This window comes from Poecilia formosa, unplaced genomic scaffold, assembly GCF_000485575.1.
Source record: "Poecilia formosa unplaced genomic scaffold, Poecilia_formosa-5.1.2 Scaffold155, whole genome shotgun sequence".
Lineage (NCBI taxonomy): Eukaryota > Metazoa > Chordata > Actinopteri > Cyprinodontiformes > Poeciliidae > Poecilia > Poecilia formosa.
The window spans coordinates 174,370-185,517 of NW_006800094.1; positions in this window are offsets into that span (position 1 = coordinate 174,370).

An 11,148-nucleotide genomic window follows, 5' to 3' on the forward strand; every position below is an offset into this window, starting at 1 on the left:
TGAGCTGGGAGTTTAACCCTCTGAATGTCTGTGGCAATAACTAAAGCATCGGTTTTGTCCTGATTGAACTGAAGAAAATAATTTGCCATTCAAGAATTAATGGCAAATTAATTCTATATTAACTTTTTAATATAGTTAAAAGTGCATCAATAGCCCCGGCGTCTTCAGGAGATACGGCAAAATTGAGCTTGGTGTCATCAGTGCGAGTATTAAAATTAATGTCTCCTGACGACACCATCCAATGTCAGTATATATAGAATATGAAGATCAAAAAGACTGAAACCTAAAATGGATCCGTATGGAATATTGAAGTTTAAAGTTTAACATTATGATGAATGTTAAATGTTGAATGTTTTCGCATTTCAAAAACACAAAATCTTACCAAGTATTTTTGTCTATTTCTCATTTTACTATAGTTTCTAGCGCAAATATCTTTGAAATAGGGAAAAACTAACTTAAAAGTAACAATCTTTCAGCAAGATAAAGGAGCTAGTTTTAAGTAAATATTTTTTTTAGTATTGGTGAGAAATTATTAATTCCACTGGCATATTATTTCATTTCTTACAAGACAGGTAAGAAGGTCCAGGTTCTGGAACGTGAACCTCTTTTGTGTACAATGAAGGGTTCCTTGGTTTCTCTGGGAGTTACAGCCATTGCTTTTTCACCCAAGTGCATCATGAACAGCTATTTTATCACACTATTGTTTTATGGAAATCTTTGGACCTCATTTGAACAAATCTCTCCCTCTTTCTAGAGTACAATGTGTTAGAAAAGCGTGTGTGATGAAATGATCCTTCAGTGGTAAATAAAACACTTGTACAAAAACAAACAAACAAAAACAGTAGCTTGGAAGAAAAGTTTTGTATCTCTCCCCACCTTAACTTGTACATAGACATGTTCCTGTCCTTGATATATTTAGTGGTTCAACATACTACATCTCATAACTCAGCAATTCTTTTAGTATTGATTCAAATTCTTGCTTGAAATGTAAACATGCTCATTTTTTTGTTCATATTTGTTTTGAAAACAGTACCTGAGAATATTATCACCTTTAAAATATTGTTGGAGATAGTTCAGTGATTCCAAGTATGTCTGTTATTTATTCTTCCCCCTAGGCTTTCATTTCATTACCTTAATATTTCTTAACTATATTAATTTGTGTTAATTTTCGTCATGTCAGGCTCTTCTCCAAACACCCTCAACTTTACAACTGTCTGCTAATCTCCTTCCCATTTTCTATGGATTATTTTTATTTTTTTTTATCTTTCTGTAGGCTCTCCATTACATTTTTCACACCTCCCACTACTCCGAAATGCTCCCTTTGATCTTGTCTGTGCCATTTCTTCTTTTTTTGCCCTAACAGCATGTCTTGTGCTAATCGTTTCAGCTTATCTGTAGCTTTGTGATCTTCAGGATAGTCACTTGGTGTCACAGCTTCCTGCTCCAGCTGACAATCAAATCAAGCTTTGTTAACATAGAATATGATGAATCCAATATCAGTGTAGATCAAATTACCATACAGCTTAAACTACAATTATATAAAGAAAATGTATATCGGTTTTTCCCTTTTAAAATGTTAAACTTAGCCTTTAGAAGATGAAGCCCTGTTTAACGTAGCCATAAAAGGTGATAAAAATGTACTTTAGTTTATTTAATTAAACATTCAATAAAACTAACAGATAACATTTGCATGATGATTTAAAAATGACAACAAAATCAACTTGGTCTTAGGGATTTAAAGTCAACCTAGACCCTCCATAACTTCCTACTTGCTAAGAAAAATGAGTAAGCTAATTGTACGGGCTGCTTTGTTGCAAGGTTTTAAAGCCAAGGAGTTTTTGATGTACTAAAATTCCTCTTGCCAAGAAAGATTATTCAAGCCATGTTAAGTACCTGACCTCCCACCAGATCTTTGAGAACATGATTTTGCGCCTTTGACCAGTCTAAGCAAAGCTACGCTTTGAAGAGTCTGTTTATTTGAAAAGTCCCCCCCTCGCCTGCTGTTACTATAACACATCTGTTCATCCTCTTTGCATAATGAAGCAGTGAGTTGCATGGCACTAATAATGTTAAATAAGTTGTTGTGGTATATTTATATGTTTGAAGTTGTACAATGATGCTGTGCATAAGGATCCCTGTGTCCGTGCTTTCAAAGAGATCCATTTACCATTGTACTAAAATGTGCATAAATCTCATTTGGGGCATTGTAATGTGTTTGCACTGTGCCAACAAAAAGTGTAAACTTTGTCTTGCAGCTCTTCACTTGGGGAAAAAACAGATCAAGCACCAAACAGCAGCAGATTTTTCTAATGTCATTTTCATCTATCCTTTTCATGTTAGTAATACCTTCAGCCAGGATTAATGATATGCAAAGTGAGCAGGACGACATCAAGTTTTACTAGACGTTCACTACAGCGGACTCAAGGAAAAGTAAGTAGCAATGCCAAAAATATTCACAGCACCCAGTTTCAACACTAAGCAGCTAAATAATAAATGTAATGATAAACATAAATATACTCTAAACCTGTGTAACCAGAAAAACATACAGCAACACTTGTGGAATACTGTCTCAGCCACACAATCAACCTTTTAAGTTAAGGAGCAAACTCTGCTCTTTCCAACGCTATCAGCGTATTCTCTCTAAAGTTATTAGGCTGACTGCCAGGTGATGCGACAGAGGAAGGGCATAATAGACTTCAATGAAGAGCAGCCTTTGTTAATGGCTTCAGCGATAGAGCCATTGTCACAGAAGGCGGCAATACGTTTCCGTTTCCAGAGCCAATCCCAAAGGCAGCAGGCTACAGCGATGGGGGCGATTTTATAGAATGTGGAGGACTTGTCGAGAAAGAAGGAGAGGGTCATACACCTGCAAACCATTTCCCCTGCAAACCCCCCCAAAACCAGAAGACGGGCTGCATCCATGTAAAGGGGAGTCGGCTGGATGAACAGCATTATCACAGCAAAAAAAGAAAAAAGAATTCTGTTCCAGAAAGCCAAATCAGAGCAGCAGCCTTTGTCCAGGGTAACTGGGTCAAGCAGGGAAGGAACAGAATTGGTAAGATCAAGCAAATGGGAAAGAAAGGGGCAACCTTGTGGACTAATAGCAAAGTTCAGATGGCCCAGAAGAGACAGAAGTTGACTTTTGGAAAGGACTGAGGAAGGGATGTGGGACTGGGAAATGCGGGATAATTTATCGGCTGGAAGCGAAGCAACCATAGATTCAGAATCCAGAGTGATGCCTAAGAGCTTGAGCTGTTTGGTTCGGCCAATAGTTTTCTCTGACAGAGGGATGCAGATACGGCGAAATAGCTGTAGTGGCAAGGAAGAGCCATGGGAGGGCAGATAATTGTCTTCAAAATGCTTTGGGCTGATAAGGGAAATTGTGTTCACTTTAATCCTTTAAGTGAGCGTAAATCTCAGTGGTGGGTCATATCTTCACTCATACTATGGATAAAAATACAGGGAGCAATATTTCCCATCTTTATGTTTTAACCATGTTACTTTGCAGAGTCTCAAAGACATAATTTAAAGCAACACTTTGAAAAAAAAACAACTAAAAATAAAGAGTTGAATTGGAGGTTCTCTGCTGTTTCAGAGTCTTTTCAGCTGTACACTACACTCTAACTTGCAAGTGGCTTATTTTCTGCCCATATTCTCTTTCGCAGAGATAACAAGCAAGATGATTTTAGATACAAAATGAGCTGCAGACTCAGCTGGTGTTGATTGCTGTTTGTGCTAAACCACAAACAGCTCATGGACCAAAGCAGCTCCCAAGAAAAGAAACAGTCATGAGCTACCGCTCAGACAGACATATTTTGAAACATTTGAGTTACAGATAGCAAATGTTTTTTTCTTTTTTTTTTCTCCCCCAAAGCAAATTTTTCACACATATGACTCAGAATACCTACATACTCAGCAGATTGATTCAGGTCAGTTTCTTCCTGCTTAACTATACAGTAGATATTTACTGGGACTAAATAGTTTCTTCTCTTTAGTAATGTGCAACTGAAATGGTTAAATATTTTGAGCTCTAAAACGAGAACAACAACAATAAATCAATACAGACTATATACCCTTTGTTGCTACGTCATTACTTTTTTTTTTGCTTGTTTTCCATCCTGATGATCGTTCAATGTTTTTCAAACAGTCTAGGTGTGCCCCAAAGTATTGAAATAATTATTAGTCTAACAAATCTAACAAAAGATCAAATCAAGCCACCTGCCATGTCAGCCACTCCACATATTTAGCATCCCGAGGTGAGGGAATGTTTGTTGATGCGTACATGGTATCGGTATAGCATAGCCTGAAATGATGTGGTGTTGCATGATGTGCATTTCCATTGCAGTGGTGTTGCATGATGTGCATTTCCATTGCAGTGATGTGCCATCCGTATGTGTGGTGTATACTGCATCTGAGTTGTTGTACTCATCTTTCAGACTTTCCTCATAATCTATGTCGTCTATGATCAGCTGGGAATTTTATTAAATAACAGTGTCAGGTTATGTTGGAGTGTTATTTATTTAACTGATGCCTGTAGTCCTTTTGATGTGGTTGTTGGTTATTTCATGATCTGCTGGATGAATTGTTCACATGCTCTTGGAGTAGTTTGTAGGCCAGATTCACCTGGGAAGTTTCACCTGTTCCAGCTGTGGATAATGCATCCAGCTGTGGTTTACTGAAGTCCCAAAGCCTTAGAAATGGCTATTTAATCCTCTTGAGACTGGTGGATATAATTTACTTTATTTCTTGTTTGTTTTAAATGTATTTTAGTTCAAACTTTTACATGTTGCTTTCCGAGAACATTAGCCAACTTTGTGTTTGCTTAGAGTTGCTATTTAAACAATTTCTTCATTACAAGCCTCTCAATGATCGTGTATGGGTATGTCGTTTGAAACTATATCTATTATCTATTAAATGTGACTCATCACAATTCTCGATTTGACAAGAGTAGCAATTACAACCTATTTTCACACAGGTGCAGGTTGGTTTGGATAACATTTTCTATTCAATAACTGAAACTATGACTTGAAAACATTGTTTTTATTTTGTCAGGTCAAAATAAAAGCCTGTTATTGAAATTAGTTTAATGGTTATACATCTGACTTAAGAGATGAAAGTCTTTCCTTCCTAGTGTTTGTTATTTTCAAATTCAGTATTATTTCTACACTGCTACTATTTTTTTAAAGATGGCTATATACATTTCTTACAGGAACAAACTTCTTTATTAAAGTAAAACTTAAAAATCTACTAGTGCTCCAAATAATTTTGGGCTCAACTGAATGTAACAGCTAAAGATTAAGGTACTCAGTCATAAGCAGTAACATACCTAAAAATAAAAGCTGGATGTCAGACAACACCATTGGAAAAGCCTTTTAATGGAGTTTCCAGGATGTTGGGATCTTGATGAAATTATAGCATGAACTATGGTACAAGACCAAATGAAGAGCTAAGATACACAGCTGGTGCCTAATGTCCAAATATGAAAAGAAAACCCATCATCTGACTGCAGACTTTCTATAAAGGTTAAATAAGTTCAGAAACACCACTTCCTGCAGCCATTTGACTCACCGTCAAATGGCTGCCATGAGCGATTCAAGGATTTCTCAGACTTCCATGAAAGAATACTCCAGGTATTTTTAAATGAGAATAACATAACAATATAGCATGAAACTGAAAAAAGAAGCCATTTTTACATATACAACCTCCCCCTTTAATAATCAGCAAATAACACAGACTTGTAAAAATGCGTCAGTCAAATAACACACACATGAAAAATCTGAAATAAAAGTAATCCTTGTGTCAATGTTGCTATTTTCTTATTGGGTTATTAAGTCTCTCCTAAAACGTTAATCAGGCATGAGTTTGTGGATGCATGGACAGACTGGTGTCCTGTCCAGAATGTACCCTGTCTCTCGTCTAATGCAACGAATGTGGAAGATGGATAGATGGATGTTTCATAAAAGCATTTCTTGTTCCTTTTTGTACCCCCAATACATTTAGTTCTATAACACTACTGGTCAAATTTATGAGACGTTGTGGTGGGTCTAAAGCTACATGAAGCTTCAGAGCCTTTGTTTGTAGGATGAGGTCTGCAATATTTGACCAATTATTAAAAAGTAAAAATAAAAACTACATTTATTTTCTACATTTTAGAAACCTATGAAGGAAAGTAACTACAGCTACTTTTTAAGATATGACTAAATAGAACTTTTGTTGTTATACTTTCAGTCAGGTAAGGATTTTACATAAAAAGAATAAAAAAAAAACCTTTAGTGGTATATTATGTGTTTAGACATTGCAGATACTGAATGCTGAAAATAGAAAGATTTATGCAGTTAATCATTCAAGCCGGAAGAAAGATTACTAATGGACAAATCATGTTGCTGTTTTGAATACAAGTGCATTTGGCTCCCATTCCTCTTACTAATGCATCTAATATGTCATAATGAATTTCTTGGAAGAAGGGTGAATCTAGAGAGCTAGACATGGTAAAGGGATTTGATGTCTGAGAATAAAATGTATGAGGCAGATGGTACAAAAATTCCAAGGTGACAGCAAAAAATGCAGTCCAAGATAAAATGCTTCAAAAAACAAAAAAAAAACAACAACATTCCTCTCATCCAGCAAGGCTAAATGTGGGCTCATTAAAAATCTAGACATTGCAGTGGGGCAGAAGGGGTGTGATGATGTACACTGGGGAATGGGACCGAAGGGCAAGATGGACAGGAAGAGATTTAAGAGGAAGTAAGAATGAGAAGAGGTAGTAAGGAGTGTTATATGGAATAAAAAAACAAAAACTGAATCACAGAGGAAGCACTGTAGGGCATTCTGCTTTGTGCCACAACGCCGAGGGGTGCAACCTGCCTTCATCTCGTAACAGCCACCAGCTTGCCCTATCTTTTTCTATTCTCTGAATGTTCTCACCCAGAATTCAATAGTCTGCACCTTTTCAGCCAACAGAAATGCCTCATTGTGTTTAACTTCCATTTCATCTTTAATTAAAAACCGAAGCGCAGGAGTGATAGGGTATGCTTAAGACGCAAAGGAAAGACGGGGAATTAATGAAACATCAAATCAAGGGATTAATTTCTTACATGCCAAATTTCAATCAAATAACATTGAAGAAAAAAAATGGAAATTGACAATGTAGTTGTAAGTTTGCAAAGCAAGCAGTTCAGGTTGATATGCGAAACAGAAACAAAACAGGGCATTAAGAAAGATTATTGGCCTTTTCAATCTCAAAGCAGTAGTTTTGCAATTTGTTTTGCTATGAATCTTTAACCATGACTCCATCTTTTGTTGCAGCAGAAACAAGTGAGCTCAGAGGTTAATCATAATTAGCTTCAGTATCTGGTTCTTGCATGTTGGAAGATTCATTGGTGTAACAGCAGAAACAATGACCTGATGAAATGTGTGTGATGTGTTTTTTTTTAAAAATACCCCAACATTGCAGACCTCAATAAGAAGAACAGTACACACTGGCACCCAGAGCAATAAGAGCCCTCTGTACCAAACTAATAGAAAATAATATGTTCATCTGTTTTTCCTAATGCTTTGGACATTAATTGATAGCTGGATCATCCAAATGGCACCCACAACATATGCAATGTGTTGTGGGTGCCATTTGGATGGGGGATGCTCTCCATCATGTTATTCTCTGCTGCTGTATACTTGACTTGTGTCCTGTTTGTTGCATCTTGTTGCACTCTCCAATGAGTAGGTCAGTAGCACCTTAAAGGGATACATCACCACCAATCAGTGTTCATTCTGCAGACGTGGGTGTTCTTCAGCCTTTGTTTGCTGATTTAAATATTTGGTTGTTGGTCTCATTGCTCTTGAATGGTGTTACTGATGATTCAGTCTTGTTGAGAGACTTCAACAAACTGGTACTGCTGGATGTTGTAGGCTGTCCTCTACGTATTCCCACATTTTACAGCATAGAACTGACCTTTAGTGGGTTCAAATGTAAAGGATGTAATGGAATTTGAATCTGTCGACAATGGATGCTTAGGTAAAATTTTACTAGTTTGATGCAGCCTGAATTGTTCAGGTTTCTGTCGACTTGTTTATGGAGTATTTGCAAGCATTTCAGCAAGAACCGGTAGGCAAGGTGAAATTAGCTGTACGAAAAGAGGAAAGTGAAACAGACAGAAACAATGACTTGAGAGGAATGAGAGCAAAAGACGAGAAAAAGCCTTGAAGGAGAGTGCAGCTGTTCAGTAGATAAGCCACGGGGCAGAATTCAAAATCCATGGCAAGGGAAACCTCTGAGGCCTGAGTGCATTCACTGGCACACAAACATCTGAAGAGTAGGATGATCCCAATGGATAATATATACATGCATGGGTACAGACACATGTTCATCTGTCATTCTGGGTAGATGAGTGCAATATAGGTTGGTGCTATTCTGCAGTAAACACACGCACGTGCATGTGCACACACACACAGTGTGTACTACATACATATTTGGAAAAATATAGACATGTTTATGTGGAGTTCAGAAAATTAAATGTTATTGAAAAGCTCCTTTGTTTCACTCAGTGAAACACAGACTGATTTCACAAAAAAAAAAAACGAATGTTTTTAAGCTGTGGTGACTTTTTGTTTGCAAGTAATGACAATACAACATTTAAGATTAGAAGATTAAATCACACAAATATAAGAATGATTTCAGAAATGTTAGATTAATGGAAATATATTTAGTATCTGCTTTATTTATTTATTTATTTATTTATTTATTTAAACTATGCTTTTAATCTGGCAAACAAGCCTCATTGGAACACATATTCTAACTTACTGAACATGAATGTATGTAAGCGCCTAAACATTGTCATATTATATCATATCAGTCAGAAGTTAACTACTCAGTATTTGTAGCTAACAATTAAGAAAATGCTTAATAATTTAAGCAAAATTTGCTAAATCATATTTCATGTGTGGATGTTAGAGGTTGATTGTGACCTCTTGGTCTGATGGCACTTTAAGATAAATCTTTAGAATCTTAAACATTAAATCACTTCAACCTAATGTCCTCTGTGAGGTTAAATTGTCATGTTTTTTATCATCTTAAAATGTGTAACCTTTTTTTTTGAGAGAGTTTATTTTTAAACTAGTTGAAAAACAATCTAGGACTTTACACTATCAGTCTGCAACCTGCTTGGTAAATAATTAATATAATTGATCAGCTTTGGTTTTGGATATGGGTGTCGTGGCTTTCTGCCCACGTGGGTAGCAAGTGTGCTCAATCTTTTTTTTTTCCTGCGTGATAGCAATGCGCTTCCGTAGACTTGTGCAACACCCAAGGCAAAAAAAACCCAAAAAACAAAACAAAACTAAACAAAAAAGAAATTAGTCAGATGATCTTTCCTAAATTTTGTATGTCCATGTCCAATCACCTGCCACATTTATACACACATATATGAATGTTCCAGCCCCACTATCTTGCAAATATCCAAGACTTTGGAAGCAGACACGTTCATTACATCAATCATAGAGAAAAGTAATTCATCAGTCTTATTAGCAGCAATCTGCTCCCGTATATAATGCCAAAAGTATTCATGTATCTGCCTTCACACAGACCTGTGGTGTGTTTACCTCTTCTTGGACCTGTCCTTGTTCTCCTAACCATAAGCTACAAATCTCCAGTAAAGTTTGCTTATATGCATCTGCTTTTTTTCCCCCAGGATCCAATTAACTTCCATTTTTAGTTTCTTGTGTAAATCAATGTTGTAAACCTTCTCGCTGTCTCAGTGTCGTGACTGCCCACTCTAGTCTTTGTCTGGCATTATGACAAGTGACTAACATAATGAAAGACAAACGTTTTGCTTTAAATAAGTGATCACTCATCCAGTACAGAGAAGCTGTTTTGTTACCAAAATGTCCCAACAAGAAGATACACTAGATCCAAACAGCAACGTACTGCATGGTATCACTTGTGAAAACAATTCTGATGCATCACTGCAGTGCACACACTGTATAATACAGTTATTTATATGCGTTGACCTGAGTCTAAAAGCTAGGATGTGGCTGCTTTGATACAAAAATTGCACAAAGTGAAACATGTCACAAATGAAGGGACAAGGGTGTAAGAAAATGGATGGATGGATATCAGCCTTTGCAAAGCTGAAAATTGAGAATAGCTTGGCTTTTCACACTGTCCTGCAATGCCACTCTCACTTCCACTAAAATAAACCAGTTTCCAGCTTGTCACCAATACTTACACCACCGTCTGATTGCCTGTTTTGATGTCAGTGCTATGACAATTTCAGACATTGTAATGTAACATTTTTTGGTGATTAGTGATTAGATTGTTCCCTGGTGTAGAGATAATTTTATTTTTCCCTGATGATTCTTTCAGGGTTGTCATTTGGCCTCTTTTATGTCTTGCTCTCTTTGGATTACTATTTCTAATAAATGGAATGCATGTTCTGGCAAGTGAAGGACTCCATGAGCTCACTGAAATACGTAAAATTGTAACAGCCTTTTAAATACTCCATTGCATAATGCTGGAATGAAAACAAAGACGTTTATGCACTAGTGCCGGTAGTGGCTGGTAGCTCAAACAAAATATAGAGCACCAAAGTACAAATAAAAGAAATGTGCACAGCTCTTCCTGAACTAATTTTGTAAAATAATCAATTTATAGAAGATGTTTGATAAATCATGGGAGTTCAATTTGGAAGAAAGAAATAGAAGAAAAGTGTGTACGCGTGCGCGCGTGTGTGTGTGTGTGTGTGTGTGTGTGGTTTAAAGGAAAACATTATAAATCCTATTTCTCCTTCATAAGGAATAATCAGTACATTTTATTCTTTCCAGAATAATGTAGAAAAAGTCATAATTTTTATGGGTATTGAGATTTCTTCTTTCTCAAAGATGATTACGCTACTATGAAACTTGACATTATGTGTGTATTCACATGAGGAAAGTTTGTAGATCCACTTGCAAATGGACTATAAATTTTAGACAAAGGCCCACGAGTGACGATCATTGTACCCTATCGACAGAAGTGATGAGGGTGGGACAGATAAAAGACCTGGGAAAAAAAAAAAACTTACTATGGAAGTCCCACATTCTGCATAATTGTTGTGCTATTATTAAAACTGCAGCAGAATGTTGAATTTAGAAGCTCAAAACATAATTTTATTGAAA